Genomic DNA, 17,148 nt, shown 5'->3' with positions numbered 1-17,148 from the left:
ATTATTAATGGTAAGTTACATCAACAACATCAAAGCAAGGGAAAGGTCTTTTTAACTCACATTATAGGAACACTCCTATGAGATTTTAATAATGCTGCCAGTGGTTGATGATTAATTTATCCACAAAAAGTTTGGCTAAATTTTGATAACTTAAGTGGTGAGAGTATACAGAGTAATTTTTGTATGTAAATATAATATATGCTGTTGTGAGATAAGATTCCTTAAGCTAAGGGGCACCTGGGTGGGTCAGTCGATTAAGCCTCTGACTCTTGATTTCCGACTCTGGTCATGATTTCAGGGTCATGAGATTGAGCCCCGTGTTGGGCTCCACATTCATCAAGGAGTCTGCTTCTTCTCTCTCTACCCCTGCCCCCACCCCCACTCATGCATGCTCGCCCTCTCTCTCTCTCTCTCTCTCAAATAACTCTGAAAAAAAAAAAAAGATTCTTTAAGCTAAATGCTGATCTATCATTGTAATTCATCAAGTTGCTTGATTATACATGTGTACAATTATACCTAGCAAAACTACATACGAATTTGTTCATTGACCCAGCAATGCCAATTCTAGGACTCTATCCCACAGGTATAGTAGCAGAAATATGAAAAGGTATATGCCCAGGACTATTCAATTATAGGACTGCTTGCAACACCAAAAGAAAGGAAACACTCTGATATGTCCAGATAAGGGGATTGGTTGAATAAACTATGGTCCTTGCACACAGTGAAATACTATACAGCTATAACAAGGAATGAGGAATATTTCTATATACCACTATGGACTAATCTTCAGGATACAGTGCTAAGTGAGAAAAGCAAGTAGAGATAAGTGTTCTTTGTATGCTACCATCTAAGAAAAGAAGAACTATAACATTGTGTGTACATACACTTGCTTATATTTAAAAAAAAGGAAAGATAAACCATAATTTTTTTTAAGGGAAGGTTACCTATAAGGACAAGGAGAAAATATTATGATGAGGACAGGAATAGAAACTAGGCTTATTTAAATGTATTTTTTATGTTTGACTCTGGAAACCTATTCACTTAATTATAAAATAAAATTAACTTATTTATAAAATAAAATTAATTGTAATTGGTCTCAAAACTGAAATAAAATGAAGCAAATAAACCTAATAGTACATTTCATAACACACAGAGGGGAACCTTTTCAAGTGAGCTTAAAACACAGTAATTTGGGGTGCCTGGGTGGCTCAGTAGGTTAAGCATCCACCTTCAGCTCAGGTCATGGGTCCCTGCTCAATGGGGAGCCTGCTTTTCCCTTTCCCTCTCCCCCTCCCCCCTGCTTGTGCTCTCTCTCTCTCTCTCTCTCATGCTCTCTCAAATAAATAAATAAAATATTTTTAAAAAACAGTAATTTGACTATACATCTATAGGGAGATATTTTCTAAAAACGAAGAAATATAAGTTTTTTTTCACTCTTCTCTGTATTGATGTGATAATGTTTGTATATGTATTCTGGTTTTTTAAATGTGAAATGTGAGATAAATAAAATGAGTAATTATGTGATGTTCTAATTATATCATCTTAATTGTTCTTAAAAACCAGGATTCCCAACATGGAGGAAAGGAAATGCAGATGTAAGATACAAGTAGATAAGTAAAATTCTGTAATCCCGAATTTGAACTAGAAGCATCATGATGCATTGTCTTATTTTTTACCCTGCCTCTGAAAAGGCCTAGAAATAACCAATCCAGTAGCGATGAGTACACCTAATGCCTAAATTGTGGCATTTCAAGACCAGTATTCCTTGGAGAAATGTCTCATTCTGAGTCCAGGTCAGGACCAAGAAATGTCTTTTTTCTAAAAAACAACAAAACCCAAACCCAGTGTTTTAGTTGTAAAATATACATAGCTCTGAAAAAGCCTAAACGCATTGACCAATGTAGCAACTGTGAGCATCTCTAGCTCTCAGATTATTATCTTGAAATATCATTTTCCACTAAAAGGAATCAAGGCTCCTTGCAGATATTGCTGACTCCAGGATTAGAGCAAGAAAAATATCAGTTTGAGCCAGAGGAAATTGCCAATTATTGCCCAACCTAATACAAAATGAGTCTAGAATATCTTTTCATACAGGTCACAAAGAAGATGTATTAGTTTCCCTGGGCTATTGTAACAAAGTCCCACAAACTGGGTGACTTAAAATAATAGAAATTTATTTTCTCACACTCCTGGAAGCTGGAAGTCTGAAATCAAGATGTCAGCGAGACCATGCTCTATCTGACCCTCTGAGTAGAATCCTTCCTCACCTCTTCCCAGCTTCTGGTGTTGGCCTGCAGTCCTTGGTGTTCTTTGGCTTATGGTCGCATAACTCCAATCTCTGCCTCCATCTGTACATGGCATTCTCCCTGTGTCTTTACATTGTTTTCCCTCTATGCGTGTCTGTCTCTATGTCCCAAATTCCCCTCTTCTTAAGGTTGCCAGTCATACTGGATTAGGGTTTACCATAATGACCACCCTATTTCCAAATAAGGTCACTTTCTGAGATGCTAGGGTTCAGATTTCAACATCGCTTTTTTGGAGGACACAATTCAACCCATAACAGAAGATACCGAAGACTGCCAGTATCGTGTCAAGAGAATTTAGGAGCCAACATGAAGAGGCCCCTACTGGCCAAAGGTGAGACACTTAGAGTACCAGTAGGATAGAACTTAATAGCAAGTTGAAGTACATCAAATATTTAAATCCATTTATTTATAATACGGTTAAAAAAACATGAAAATGCTAATTGGTCGCTCTGGGAGGACGCCGGGGAATGAAGACTTACCTAGGACTTATCTAGCCTTTCCTACATGAATTCTACCGCCGAGTACCAAATGGTAGATGGCGTGGCTTGAATGTGACCCCCAAAAGAAAATGTCCATGTCCTAATCCTCAGAACCTGTGAATGTTACCTTACTTGTAAAAAAAAAAAAAGGTCTGCTTTTTCTTAAGATTTTATTTATTTATTTGACAGAGAGATAGAGAGAGCACAAGCAGGGGGAGCAGCAGGCAGAGGGAGAGGGAGAAGCAGACTCCCTGCTGAGCCAGGAGCCTAACACGGGGCTCGATCCCAGGACCCGGAGCTCATGACCTGAGCTGAAGGCAGATGCTTAACCGACTGAGCCACAGGTACCCCAGAAAAAGGGTCTTTCAGATATAATTATGTTAAGGAGTTTGTGAGGAGATCATCCTGGATTACCCTGGTAGGCCTTAAATCTGATGACAGGTGTCCTTATAAGAGATACATAGAGGTGAGCAAAAGAGAAGGAAGAGGTAATGTAACCACAGTGGTAGAAACTGGATAGTTGCAGCCACAACCCCCAGAAATTGGAAGAGGCAAGGAACAGAGTCTCCCCTAGAGCGTCTGGGATGAATGTGGCCCTGCCAATACCTTTATCTTAGACTTCTGGCCTCCGGAACTTCAAGAGAATAAATTTCTGTTGTGTTTAAGCCACGAAGTTCATGGTTATTTATTACAACAGCCTCAGGAAACTAATACAGTAGATGAGAGGAAGTTTCTTATTAAAGCAGTCGTCCAGCTAATAAGTGAATAAAGAATAAAACATCACCGTTTCGCAACCTCTAATGAATTGAGATAGAGGCATTAAACACTGACATCTGCTAACATCACAGAAAGGGAAACAACCAGATGTATATGGTTCCTGATAAAGAACATGCTACCACCAATAAGGTAGTCTTATCTTCATGGACACCACCCAAAAATATAAACCCTGAGTCTGACTAGGCTTGTAGTTCCAACTAACAATTTTCAAAAAATACAGAAGATGCAAGGACATTGCAAACTACACATCCAGAATGCAATCAGCAAAATCCAGACGCTGGGAAGCTATAGGACAAATGGTCCAGTTTCTTCAACAAATAAATTCAGGGAGAGGGAGGATCCTATAGATTAAAGGACACTTAAGAGATATATCAATCAATCACAATGTGTGGAACTTATTTGGATCCTAACTCAAATAGCTGTAAAAGAAATGACAATTTTGACACAATGGGAAATTTGCACACTTACTGGATATTTGATGAAATTAAAGAATTACTGCATTAAATTGTTCATGTAAAATGTCAAAAATAGGTCCGGTGAAGCTTTGTTTTACAACAAGTGATGGTTCTTCTTCCAGACGGCTTGTCTTCCAGTCGAAAAACAGTTCATATCCCCAAGAAGGCCTGGTATTGTGTTATAAATGTAATTAATATTTTTTTCTTTCTTTCTTAGGGAAAGCACAAGAGCAGAAGGAGGAGAAGCAGGCTCCCCACTGAGCAGGGAGCCCGATGCGGGGCTCGATCCCAGGACCCCGGGATCACAACCCGAGCCCAAGGCAGACGCTCAACCAACTGAGCCACCCAGGCGCCCCCTAAATGTAATTAATATTAAACACTGTTTAATTACGTAGGTTTCCTCTTTCTCTGGTTCTTGGATCTCACAGCCACATATACCTTATCTTGATTCACAAGTTGAACAGCTGTAATTGGGATAGTTAAAAATGGTGAAAAATAAGGGGCTCACTCTGATGTTTTTATAAAAGTATTCTTCTAGCAGACAAACTATCTTTATTTAAAGACTTTGTTTATTTGAGAAAGAGAGAATGAATGCATGACCAAGGGGGAGGGGCAGAGGGAGAGGGAGAAGCAGACTCTCCACTGAGCGGGAAGCCTCGCTCAATTCCAAGACCCTGAGATCATGACCTGAGCCAAAGGCAGATGCTTAACCAATTCAGCCACCCGCATGACCAAGGGGGAGGGGCAGAGGGAGAGGGAGAAGCAGACTCTCCACTGAGCGGGAAGCCTCGCTCAATTCCAAGACCCTGAGATCATGACCTGAGCCAAAGGCAGATGCTTAACCAATTCAGCCACCCAGGCTCCCCCAAATTATCTTTTATTTACATGCCACCTTTATCTTCTTATTCATACATCTTCAATTTGATAGAGGCTTCTGATATGGCAGATAATTCTACATAGATAACTTTCTAATAAAACACAACATAGATAAATCTGTAGTTTATTTACAAACCATATCTTAGAGAATTATTATGTAAACTGGAACTAGATGGACCATTTTCAGTTCCCAGAATCTACCTTCCTCTGGTAGTAGAAGTAATACAGCTTGTAACAAGGGAGGGAGCAGAAAGTCAGAGATTCCAGACCAGAATGGGAGGACTGATCCGTTTAACAGTTTTCTGTGAGAAAATCAAGGGGTTGCAGTTCAAATACCTTGTTGTGAACTAGGTTCTGGATTATTTTTGTAGGATGCTTCTTCAAAGTAATGAGATAGCCAGCAGGCAAAACATAATAGATGCTTAAACAGGAAAAATGGAGATTAAAAAAAAAAGGAATTTGCTATTTTGTGTTCCTGCCAAGATGAGAAGCAACGATAATAATGGATTGACTTCACATGGTACTTCCTTTAAAGCTTGTAGCAATCCAATGAGATAAGTAATATAATCCCTTCATTGTGGATGGGAAACTGAGACTCACCTTCAGCAGTGATTGCCCAAGGTCATATTGCTGTTTACTTGTGAAATTTTAGAGGTACAAGTTCAAGGCTCTTTCCACCTGTCTTAGAAATTAAGAAACTATCAATCCAGGAGAATGCAAAGGTTTTGAGTCAAATCATGTTGCTCCTTAAGTTTGTCAAATGTATGTTAATTATATAATGTGTTAAACTTCGTTTGGGAGAAGAGAAACTCCGTAGCTTATGCAAAACTGAGACCTGAAACCGAGACTTTGCCCTGATTAAATATAATTGCCTTCATAAAAGCAACATCAAGAAGCATTTATTAAATCATAACCTAATTTCTCTGTTTTTACATCAGTTGAAAATCATCCATTTCCCATTTTAAGTAGTACCTACTCAATTACTGAATTTGTCAAGAACAGTCATTTTCTAGCAAGATTCTTTATAATCAAAACATTTATGTCTAGCTTTATCATTACATTTTAGATGCTTTCATAAAACAAGAAATGAAAGATGACTGTTTTTAGTGGTAGAACATTAGGAAGAGGAATTCTTTATATTTTACCTAATAAACCAGTGGCATAACTTTGATTCTGTAGATTAAAAAATATATTAAATTGGGCATGTGCTAATGTCATTGCACAATAATAAATCAGAAGAGGCAGTATATACTGAAAGGTATAGTGGTATAGCACGTAGCCAAGTGTGTGGACTTTGAGTCATGTAGACTAAGATGCTTGTCCCCGCTCTGACCACGGGCAAGTTACCTCATCTGTAAAGTGGCAGTTTAGTAATATTACCTACTTTAGCGAGTTGTGTGACGATTAAGATTTAATCCATGTAAAGCCCCTTAGCACAGTGATTGGCACAAAGTAGGTCCTCAGTAAATACTGAAGACCATAACAACAATAACAACAACAATAGTAATATTGATGGTACAGAAAATTAAATGGGTTCCATTTTGTCTTTGTCTAGATCATGTTGAACAGTGGAGCAAATGGGAATTAGAACATACTTCTGAAGTGAATTCACCAATTAAGCAAAGCCATCTCTCTTTTGGACATGTAAGGGTTTTTTTTTTTTTTTTTCCATCTGTAAAATTAGAATCAAAGAAGGAAGCAATTCCAAGTGTGAGATGAAACACATACTATGCTCTGAATTAGTAAATTTTTCACCAGTTTCCTTGAGGTTAAATCATTTGAATAACTGATTTCTGTTTCTAAATTTGTTGAAAATCATCTATTTCCTGAAATGACTCAGACTGTTTAAAACTAGAGGCCTTATATAAATCTCTAGTCAAGAGATATAATTGCTCACTTGTCAAGTGTAGAATGCATTACCATTCCTCAATAAATGTTAAATTGAAATGATAGATTTTCCAGCCTTCAGATATATTGTAGTGTGTGATAAAAGGCAATCAATACTGTTATTTGGCCACAAGAAGACAAAATACACCTGAGCCCAGATAGAACACCGAACTAGGAAACCACAGTCCCTGGGTGGTGTTTCATTTCTTCGTATATTTTGTAGCCTCCTTAGGGATATTTATCACTAACAATCGTTTTATTTTCCAAGGATAGAATTCATTACATAATCGCTTCTTAATTTTCTCTAATTTTAGTGAACAATACAATCAATTCCAAAGCCCTTCTTCCTGTCTCCCCTCTTCCCTGAACTTACCTTCCTTTCTCCTTCCCTCTCTCTCTTGCCTCTCATTGTCTCCATTACTGTTCCTTTGCTTTTCTTTCTCCTTTTTAATACTGTAGTTACAGAATACCAAACATAGCCTCTTTTCAGTGCCCTTAAGGTATTTTCACCCTTCCAATATTGGCTTAAAAAATCAAATTGGAATTTCTGTCTGACTTTATAAAAATGTGATTGGATAATGATTATCAGATACAGACCATTTTCAAAATCTCAGTTTGTTCTTAGTCTCCATATTTAGCCCTCTGATTTTTTTTTTCCTGAACCAATCATGACATTCAAAAAGTATTTTATTGGGGAGGAAAAACAACAACAAAACAAGCAAAATTAAATACCAAAAGCTATCGAATAAAAAAATTACATAAAATAAAAGATGAAGCCCATGTATTTCTGTCTTTCCAGTCATACCTTTCAATCACACGTGTATTTTTTCTTATGCCCACAAAGCATCTCTGGATATATATATGTAGATAAATATGAGTACACTTTGTTTTTTACAAAGAAGGAATCACGCCTTAAATTTTATATACAACTTGATTTTTTTAAAAAAAATAAAGATTTATTTATTTATTTGAAAGAGAGAGAGAGAGAGAGAGAGAATAAGCCGGAGAGACAGAGAGTGGGAGAGAGAATCTCAAGCAGATTCTATGCTGAGCTTGGAGCCCCACATGGGGCTCAATCTCACAACCCTGAGATTATGACCCAAGGCAAAACCAAGAGTTGGTTGCTTAACCGGCTGCATCACCCAGGCGCTCCATTTTGCCTTTTTCACAGACCCAGTATATCACAGACCTCTTTCTAGACTAGTAAATTTCACATTCTCAGCTGACTTTGATGACACCTCTGTAGGTACACAAAGGAATAGTTAGGCTGTTTCCTTTTGTGCTACTTTAAACATTGCTGCAACAATGTCCTTGTGAATGTACCTTTATACACTTTTGCTATTATATTTGTAGGATAGATTCTTAGAAATGGAGTTGATGGGTCTTAGGATTTCTACATTTTAGATACTAATTGATAGTCACAAGCTACCCCTGATAGGTTGTCCCCACTATCTCTCTGACTTTATACAGGTCCCACATAGCTGTCCTGTAAAGTTGAGATGAATCTCCATTCTCATTCCTCCAGAAAAAGGAATTTTTAAAAATTTGTTTCTGTAACTTTATTCACATTACACACTTAACAATGTCTTTCTCCACTTACCTTTTTTCCTTTCTAGAGAAACCCAGCTCCTGGAAGTTTTTTGTTTTTTTTAAAGATTTTATTTATTTGACAGAGAGAGACACAGCGAGAGAAGGAACACAAGCAGGGGGAGCAGGAGAGGGAGAAGCAGGCCTCCCATGGAGCAGGGAGCCCGATGTGGGGCTCGATCCCAGGACCCTGGGATCATGACCTGAGCCAAAGGCAGACTCTTAGCGACTGAGCCACCCAGGTGTCCTGCTCCTAGAAGTTTTAATTCCTTCCATTATTTCCCCCATCATTGTTTCTCTATATTTATTTTTGTAAATTATTTGGAAAGTGATAATATTTGATGTAATTACTTGTGTATTGGGCTTCAATGTACATTTTAAAGGGACTATTAAGACAAATATTTTCACAATTTTCTTTGTTCTTGGCTTATTTTTCTCTTATCCGAAAAGAAAGACTAACACTGTCTCTAATTCTCAAGATCTGGAAATACTCTCCTTCCTAAGTTTTGTACATACTCCCATTTAAAAGAATGTATTATAAGGCACCTGGGTGGCTCAGTTGGTTAATTTTTTTTTTAAAGATTTTATTTATTTACTCGACAGAGAGAGAGACAGCGAGAGCAGGAACACAAGCAGGGGGAGTGTGAGAGGGAGAAGCAGGCTTCCCGCTGAGCAGGGAGCCCGATGTGGGACTCAATCCCAGGACCCTGGGATCATGACCTGAGCCGAAGGCAGACGCTTAATGACTGAGCCACCCAGGCGCCCTCAGTTGGTTAATTGTCTGCCTTTGGCTCAGGTCGTGATCCTAGGATTCTGGCATCAAGCCCCGCATCGGGCTCCCTGCCTGCTTCTTCCTCTCCCTCTGCTGTTCTCCCTGCTTGTACTGTCTCTTAATAGCTCTGTAACTATCTGTCTCTATCAATAAATAAATAAAATGTTTATTAAAAAAATAAAAGAATGTATTATAATTCAATTTTTGCATGTCTGATTCCCACTAGACTTTTCTGCCAATCATTCAACAAATACTTATTGAACATCAAGCCCTATTCTAAGCCATGAGGGTACAGCATAAGACAAAACAAACCGAATTCCCTTCATTCATGAAGCTCAGGAGGCTGGTGAAACAGACAACAGACAAGATAAATAAGTAGAATATTATATGTTAGGCATTTGTAGAAATTCAGGTGAGAAGAGTAGAGATAGAAAGATTCATCATATGTTTTGAAAAGGGACCCAGTAAGGTTTGCTTTGGCTACAATATGGGGTTTTAGAAAAATGAGCAATCAGAGATGCCACATAGGCTTCTCTTAGGTGACTGGGAAGCTTTGGTGCCATTTAGGTTAGGGAAAATTGAGGGAAAGACACATTTAGGGGAGAAAAATTCTGTTATGGTTAGGTTTAGATGTCTGTTGAGCACTCAGGTGAAGACATCAAATAAACTGTTGAATACAAGTTTAGAATTCAGCAATTTGAATTAAATCCAAGAATTAAAACTTCCAGGAGCAGGATACCTGGATGGCTCAGTCGCTAAGAGTCTGCCTTCGGCTCGGGCCATGATCCCAGAATCCTGGGATCGAGCCCCACATCGGGCTGGAAATAAATACTGGGGAATCATTTAGCATATATAGGTACTTAGAGCCATGGGGATGTGTGAGATTGTGTGAAGAATGTAAGGGGAGAGAGTAGAGGCATTCTGACATTTAGGGACTGGACCAAGGAGAGAGCTGAAAAAACAAGACTGGGAAGGAGTTGGCAATGATGTAGCATAAAAATCAGGAGAATGGGAGGAGTGAAGGTAGGAGGTGGGTGTGGACACCAAGGTTAGAGAATGTTGCAAAAAGAGAGTAGTTAAAGCTGTCAAATGCTGCTAAGAAGCACATAAGAGAAGATAGGAAAGATCTTAGATTTGTCAAGTCAGAGGACATTGACAAAAGCCATTATAGTGTAGTAATGGAGATGGAAGACAAATTGGAGTGAATTGAGAAGAAAAGATGAAGTGAGAAAAGGCTGAGAGCAAATATAGCTTCTCTGTATCTCCCTGATCAGAAGTAGCAATCAGCAGTCAGAGCACAGACTCCCCATGTTGGGAGGACAGGGTCCTTTGTGTCTACTCTGGCTCCTGCAAGCACACACAAGCTGCTTCTGGAGTATGTGCAGGGCTGCCTGCCACAGGACTGGGAGATGGGGGATGGGTAGCTGCTCCTGTGGCTAAGAGCTGACATTGACTGAACCTAACACTGCAATTTACCATTCAAGCCTTTGCCTGGACATTGCAAGCCTTCAACAGACTCCAGAGTTCCAACATGGTTATGTCAGATGCTGCCAATGCAATTGATGTCTAGGTGGGGAGACGGATTCCTAGTGCTTCCTACTCCACCAGCTTCCCAGAATCCTTTCCTCAAACGATTTTTTTGAAGGTGGGATTTGTTAGAGACTATTTCTGGGAATAGTCAACAGGAAAAAAATCATAATGATACAAAAGAAATTGCATATTATTGCAGTCATCACTCTTTGAGAAAGGCCAGTGAGGATAGGCTTCAGAGCAAAAAGGGAGGTGTTCATCTTTGCTGGGAACAGAAAGCTTCCATATACTGTAAAAGGAGAGAGGATGAGAAGAAAGTTAGAACTGACAGTGGAAATGTGTAGCTAAGTTGATAGATTTGGTGGTAGGAAGCAAAGGAACTTCCTGTAATTGTTTAAAAAAATTTTTTTTAGGGTAAGTTATCAGCTGAGAATGCAGTGTAAAAAGTGGGAAGGAATCATTGAAGGTTTGAGAAAAGAGGAGAAAATATGAATTAGTAATTTTTTGCAGGCAGAACATCAAAGGCATCTTAAAAAGTATATAAGGTTGTTACGGAGAATCAATTGCTTTCTTCAGATTTAGGATAAGAATCATAATGGCTGTGGTGCTTTTCTCTGGTGTCAGTCAGCTACTTGTGGGAGGGCATAGAGTGGGTCGGTAAGAGGCATAACTAAAGTGACAAAGATCACTAACTGTTCCCAAATATCCATTTTTCCCTTTCCTTTAGGAATAGAATTCCCTGAGTGTCAGCAGGTCTTGCCCAGCAAGAGATTACATTTTTGAGCTTCCTTTGCAACTGATTGTCACCCTGTGCTTACATTTGATCCAGTGCATATAGGAGGTGATGTGGGCAACTCCTGGAACATCTTCCTAGAGAGTAAGCCATGTGTCTTGGGCCTCAGCAAGTAACTACTGTCAGAAGTTCATAAATAACAGAAAACCAGCGAATGACCAAGTAGTAATTCATAAAAGTTTATTGTGCACACACCAAAACACAGTTTGCAAACCAGGAGCCCTCAAACCAAAACAGGGAATGAGGCTCAGGGTATATGGTTAGAGGGCAAGGCCCCTTCTGTAAGGGGTAGTTTATATAATGGGAAGGCAGTGGTTATTTATACTTCATGGTGATTTGTTAGAATATTAGAAATTTCATAAATGATAGAGAATTGGTCTGTAGTGACCTCATATTAACCTTGGGAACCAGTTCAAGTTTTGCTTATGATTTCCAGACACACAATCAAGAAATAACCCAGGTCAAGTTAGTCTTGCAAAATAAGCTAAATTAAGCTTTGTATGAAGGTCAAGGAGATAGCAATGTTTGGGGTTGTAGTGTGTGATAGCATGAACTCCATAGGATCCAAGTTTTGAAGAGGAAGGAGAATGATTTATGAAGCAAAGAGGATACCTCTCTTCTCTCTCGTCTTCAAGCCCACAGGTACATGGTGTAAGAGAAAAAAACCACATCCTGTTGTGAGGACTTCAGGGCAGTGGGAGCATGGGCCTGGAACAGGGGGATAGCAGTGTTTCAGTTGGGTTGGAAATGAAGGCAGTTGCGAGTGAAGGGGCTGTCCTGAGAGGATATCATAGATAGAGTACTGATGACAGGTCTTGAGTCTTAGAGGCACAGCAAGTGTCGAGGGAGCTAGGGACGAGTGTAAGAGGGAGACGTAGTCATGGATGAATTGGGGTGATGGGTGAAAAGAGTTGGGATTTCTAGCAGTTCCTGAGGCTAATGGAAACACATATTGGCATAGTGATGCTAAGGTCCAGTTAGAGGAAGGTTAGGAATTGGTTTAAGGTGGGAAGCACAGACGACCCAGCAGTCTTGCAGCCAGTTGAGATCTAGCACCTAAAGATCAAAGACATATGAGAGTTTGGTGTCTTGGACAGTTGCAGTGATGAGAAGCCACAGGAACAGCAGTCTCACTGGAAGCTCCAGGAACTCTGTTAACTCACATTATTTAAAGTCTCTGTGCTTCAGTTTCTCAATGACATGAATGAGATGGGGGATGATAATGGTACTTACTTGGTAATTATGCAATAGATTGAATTAATGGCTCCAATTCTTCACCCCTCCCTATGTGTACACCCTTTGCCTGTGACTTTGCAGTATATTAAACAGATGGAGTCTGTTCTCTTTCCCTATCAATCTGGGTCTGGTCACGTGAGTCCATTTGGCCAACAGAATTTGGTAGAAGTGATGGTATGCCATTTCTGACGTCAGGCCCTAAGAAGCCTAAGTATTTCCACTCTTGTTCTTGTGCTCCTGCCTCTGCATGAAAATGACCTACCCAGGCAAACTTGTCAATTCCAAGAGGAGGATAAGAGACATATACAGTGGATCTGCCCTAACTAAGATGTCCCGGCCAAGCCCAGGCTAGGGCAGGGCACCCAGGCAACACTTAAGCACATAAGCAAGCCCAGCCTAGGTCAGTCAGTCCACAGTAGACCACAGATATGTGAGCTTTAATAAGCAAGAACTATTGTTTTAAGCCACTGAGGTTTGGAATGGTTTGTTATACAGAAATAGGTAACCGATATAAAATATAAGGCATCAAACACAGTACATGGCATTCGGTTATTACTCAAGTAATGTTAGTGTTCTAGTTACTATGGCTATGTAACAAATTACCCCAGAATTTATTGGCCTGAAACAATTATTTATTATGCTCATGAATTATGAGGATCAGGAATTCGGACAGAGTACAGCAGGAATGGCTTATCTCTTTTCTGTGACATCAGGTGCCTCAGCTGGAAGCCTCAAAATCTGCGGGCTGGAATCATTTGAATCTCTACGCACTTATGTGTCTTGGTTGATTCCAGCTGTCAGCTGAGACCTTAGCTAAGACTTTTGAGTGGGATACCTACATGTGGTCACTGGACGTGGTCTGGGCTCCCTCAAAACATGGAGCCGGGGTGGAAAGGTGAGTGAAATAAGAGAGAGGGAGAGAGAAACTGCATCCTGTTATGACCTCACCTTGGAAGTCACATAGCCTCACATCCACTGTGCTCTATTGGTTGGAGCAGTCGTTAGACCCACCATTCAAGGCCCAGATTCCAGGGGTGGGGAAATAGACTCCACAATTTGATGGGGCAGGAAGGTTCTGGAAGAGCATTTGGGACTGGAAGTACTGTTATTTATTGCATTTATTTGGAGGAAAATATAGTCTGTCCTATTTAGCCATTTTTATTTCTACTATTCTCATCAAATAGATATACTGATTATATCTAAATCCCCCATTTATACTGAGTTCTGCGTACTTTACTTACATAATGGTGTTCCCCCTACTTGTGCACTTGCCCTCCTGGCCATGCCCTACCTTGCCTTCTGAACTGGTACCCTTTCCTTCAAGAGTTGGCCCGAAACATATCCCTTCTCCAAAACTTTTCCCTGATTGTGATAATTCATTTGAATTCCTCCCCAAATTTCTAAAATCCATCATTTAGCACTCTTTGTATATACCTTGCATTATACATTATCTTGCTATATATAATTCTTTATGAGGGCAAGAATGACAATATTTAAGCTTTCTAATGTACTTGGCTAAAACCAATTTTTTAAAAAGATTTTATTTATTTATTTGACAGAGAGAGACACAGCGAGAGAGGGAACACAAGCAGGGGGAATGGGAGAGGGAGAAGCAGGCTTCCCGCAGAGCAGGGAGTCCCATGCGGGACTCGATCCTAGGACCCTGGGATCATGACTGAGCTGAAGGCAGATGGTTAACTGACTGAGCCACCCAGGCGCCCCTAAAACCAATTATTTTGATAATCTTAAGAATTCCCCAAATGTTTATTATTTTTGTTGATGATGATGATAATATCAGGGAGTGGACAAGAATAGTCTGTAGTCCCATGACAAATGCAACTTTCTAAGTGCATGGGACATACTTGCCGCAAATTCATTGCTTCATAGCATGTGTCAATGTGGCGCAGCCTCCCAAAGCCATTCTTAGGAACATTTCTGCATGTGCTTGTTTAAAATATACGTATGACCTTTTCCTAAAGTTTCAAGATTAAGGGTGTGCTCATTCATCCTTCAACCATCCCCTCTTCATTGGTTTTGGTTTTCCATTTGTGGCTCCTCTTTTTTGCCTTCAAACCCTTAATTTTTTTATTTTTTTTTTTACAAAAGTTTATTCTTAAATGTACAACAGGATCTAAGACAACACTTCATTCCAGCTACAGGTAGCAACAGATGCTATGACAGGGAATCCAGATGTTTAAACAGGAATGGAATTAAGGATCATCATTGCCTCGGGCACAAGGAACAGCTTACTTTTTGCCAGATTTCTTAATTCCACCTATGGCCAGGGGGCCCTTCCCCGAGGCCCTCGCTTTTAGCTCCTCGAGTTTCTTCTGCTCTTCTTCCTGTTTCTGCTTGAATGCCTTCTTTCTTGTCCATCTCCTCGGCCTGCTTCTTGGACTGCTTCAGGGGCTTCTTCTTGCCACCTTCACGGCCGGACCTCCCTTCAAACCCTTTATACATCATCTTTGTTGTTTCTCGTAGCCTCATCTCCTCTCCTACGTTCACTGATACAGGGATTAAAATGAAATATTAAAACATTGTTACTATTTCTATATTTCCTTATGTATGGATTTATGTTTTCGTAAATACTAGGCTCCAGATATTTTCATGTCTGTTTTTACTTTTTTTTTTTTAAGTAGCCTCCACACCCAGCAGGGAGCCCCACAAGGCACTTGAACTCATGTCCCCAAGATCAAGACCCGAGCTGAGATCAAGAGTCGGCTGCTTAACCGATTGAGCCACCCAGGCTCCCCTTTCATGTCTATTTTTAAAAAAATAGGTATCCATAAGCTCATGATTTGGGTACCAGCTATAGAACTGAGGAGGCCACATACTATTATGTAGTTTCTACGTTGCACAGAAGGACTCTTCTGAGAAGGCGGAGGTGAAACCCCAGGCTTGATCTACTTACAGTATTCTGTATGTTCTGATGTGGGGCTTTACCAGCCCAGAAAGTGGGATGCCCTTTTGTAACTCAAATGAAGTTGTCAATCGTGCTGCCCTTGCTCCCAATGATGCATTTGCTATCAAAACCATCTTCTGAACGAGGTATTTCTGGAGGGGGTGGACCATGTCTCATTTACCTCTGCGTCCTTCGAACCTAATAGAACACAGAATGGGTGTTTCAAAACATTCTTGAATGACTACTGTATTGATTAGCAATTATGCCAAGAAAGAGTACTTTGCAGATGTGTCAGTCATTGCGGTCACCTGAAAGTGGGGTGCCCCGCTCACAACCTTCCTGTAGGTGGCAGAGTAGCATAGACCAGAATATGCCGATTTATGTCTGCTGATTCCTACATTGCTTTAGGTGCATTTTTGCTGCATGCCCAGAAGACCAATTCTTTTATTCAATGATTGCTTTCTAATGAGGAGGATAAACCTAATAAATAAAAAATACTAAAAGGCAGCACACAACTGTTAACAGGCGGCAAATGAGATGTGCAATTGGTTCAAAAAGAGTTCAACGTGGGAAGAAGTAATTGGAGACCATTTCAGTCTCTGAGATATGTTCCTTTTTCCGCCAGTGCCACCACAATAGTCCAGGCTCTCGGGGCTTTATAGCGTTTAGTGAAAAGAACAGAGAGGAAGAGAAGAAGAGGAAGAGGTGAGGGATGGGAAAGAAGATAAAAAAAAAATGTAACCCCTGGGGTTTGCTTTCTACAAGTGTAGAAGAGATTTTATCTCGTTCCCTTCTGTTGACCTAGACTGTGTGGGGAAGGAAAGTACATGTATTTCAGCTCTGAGTTTTTTTTGTGTGTTTTTTTTTTAAAGATTTTATTTATTTGTCAGGGAGAGAGCGAGCGCGAGAGAGCACGCACAAGCAGGGGGAGTGGCAGAGGGAGAGGGAGAAGCAGGCTCAAGGAGCCCAATGCAGGACTCGATCCCAGGACCCTGGGATCATGACCTGAGCCGAAGGCAGATGCTTAACCGACTGAGCCACCCAGGCGTCCCTCAGCTGAGTTTTTCTAAAAATAGTGTCTGTAAATTTTTTCAGACCTCTAAAGAAAAAAAATGTGAGTTTATGTAAGTTCTTTTTGGAGATCTAGGATAGACTTCTCTTTGGTTTGGAAAGATACTTCAATGTGTAATTGGTCCATGACAGGATGCAATGGAGTGGAACTAAAGTTTGCTTTGCATAAGAAAGTAAACTATAATGGAGACTCATTATACTTCTATTCAAGTTATTTAGTCTGCCATTCCACTCAGTGGGTCTGTGAGGCAGAGAAAAGATGCCATCAAGCCTGAAACAGTCAATTCATGTTGGTAAAACTCAGGAAATAATTGTGACTCATTTTAATGGCTTCCCCACATTGACCGTGAACTGGAACACATTGTTCAGGTGGCTGGGATTTGGGGCGGTGATGACTCTGTCAGTATTCTCAATGAAGAAGCTGAAAAATTAATTGAGGGTCATAGGGCAACTTTCATTAAAGAAGATTTATGCCTT

The 17,148-nt window shown here is 40.0% G+C and overlaps 1 long non-coding RNA gene and 1 pseudogene across 1 annotated transcript; one reads left to right on the top strand and one right to left on the bottom strand.

The window, feature by feature from the left end:
• Positions 1–1,461: 1,461 nt before the first annotated feature.
• On the top strand, positions 1,462–6,554 carry LOC148163856 (uncharacterized). The gene is made up of 4 exons (XR_015768475.1): positions 1,462–2,637; positions 2,975–3,129; positions 4,235–4,379; positions 6,449–6,554. It is a non-coding gene; the product is annotated as an uncharacterized LOC148163856 (long non-coding RNA).
• Positions 6,555–14,787: 8,233 nt separating this feature from the next.
• On the bottom strand, positions 14,788–15,137 carry LOC114202130 (translation machinery-associated protein 7 pseudogene; annotated as a pseudogene).
• Positions 15,138–17,148: the final 2,011 nt, after the last annotated feature.

Source organism: Eumetopias jubatus, unplaced genomic scaffold, assembly GCF_037043125.1.
Source record: "Eumetopias jubatus isolate StellerSeaLion01/CBP00866 unplaced genomic scaffold, mEumJub1_p1.0 scaffold_7, whole genome shotgun sequence".
Lineage (NCBI taxonomy): Eukaryota > Metazoa > Chordata > Mammalia > Carnivora > Otariidae > Eumetopias > Eumetopias jubatus.
This window is presented reverse-complemented; position numbering and strand designations above follow the sequence as displayed.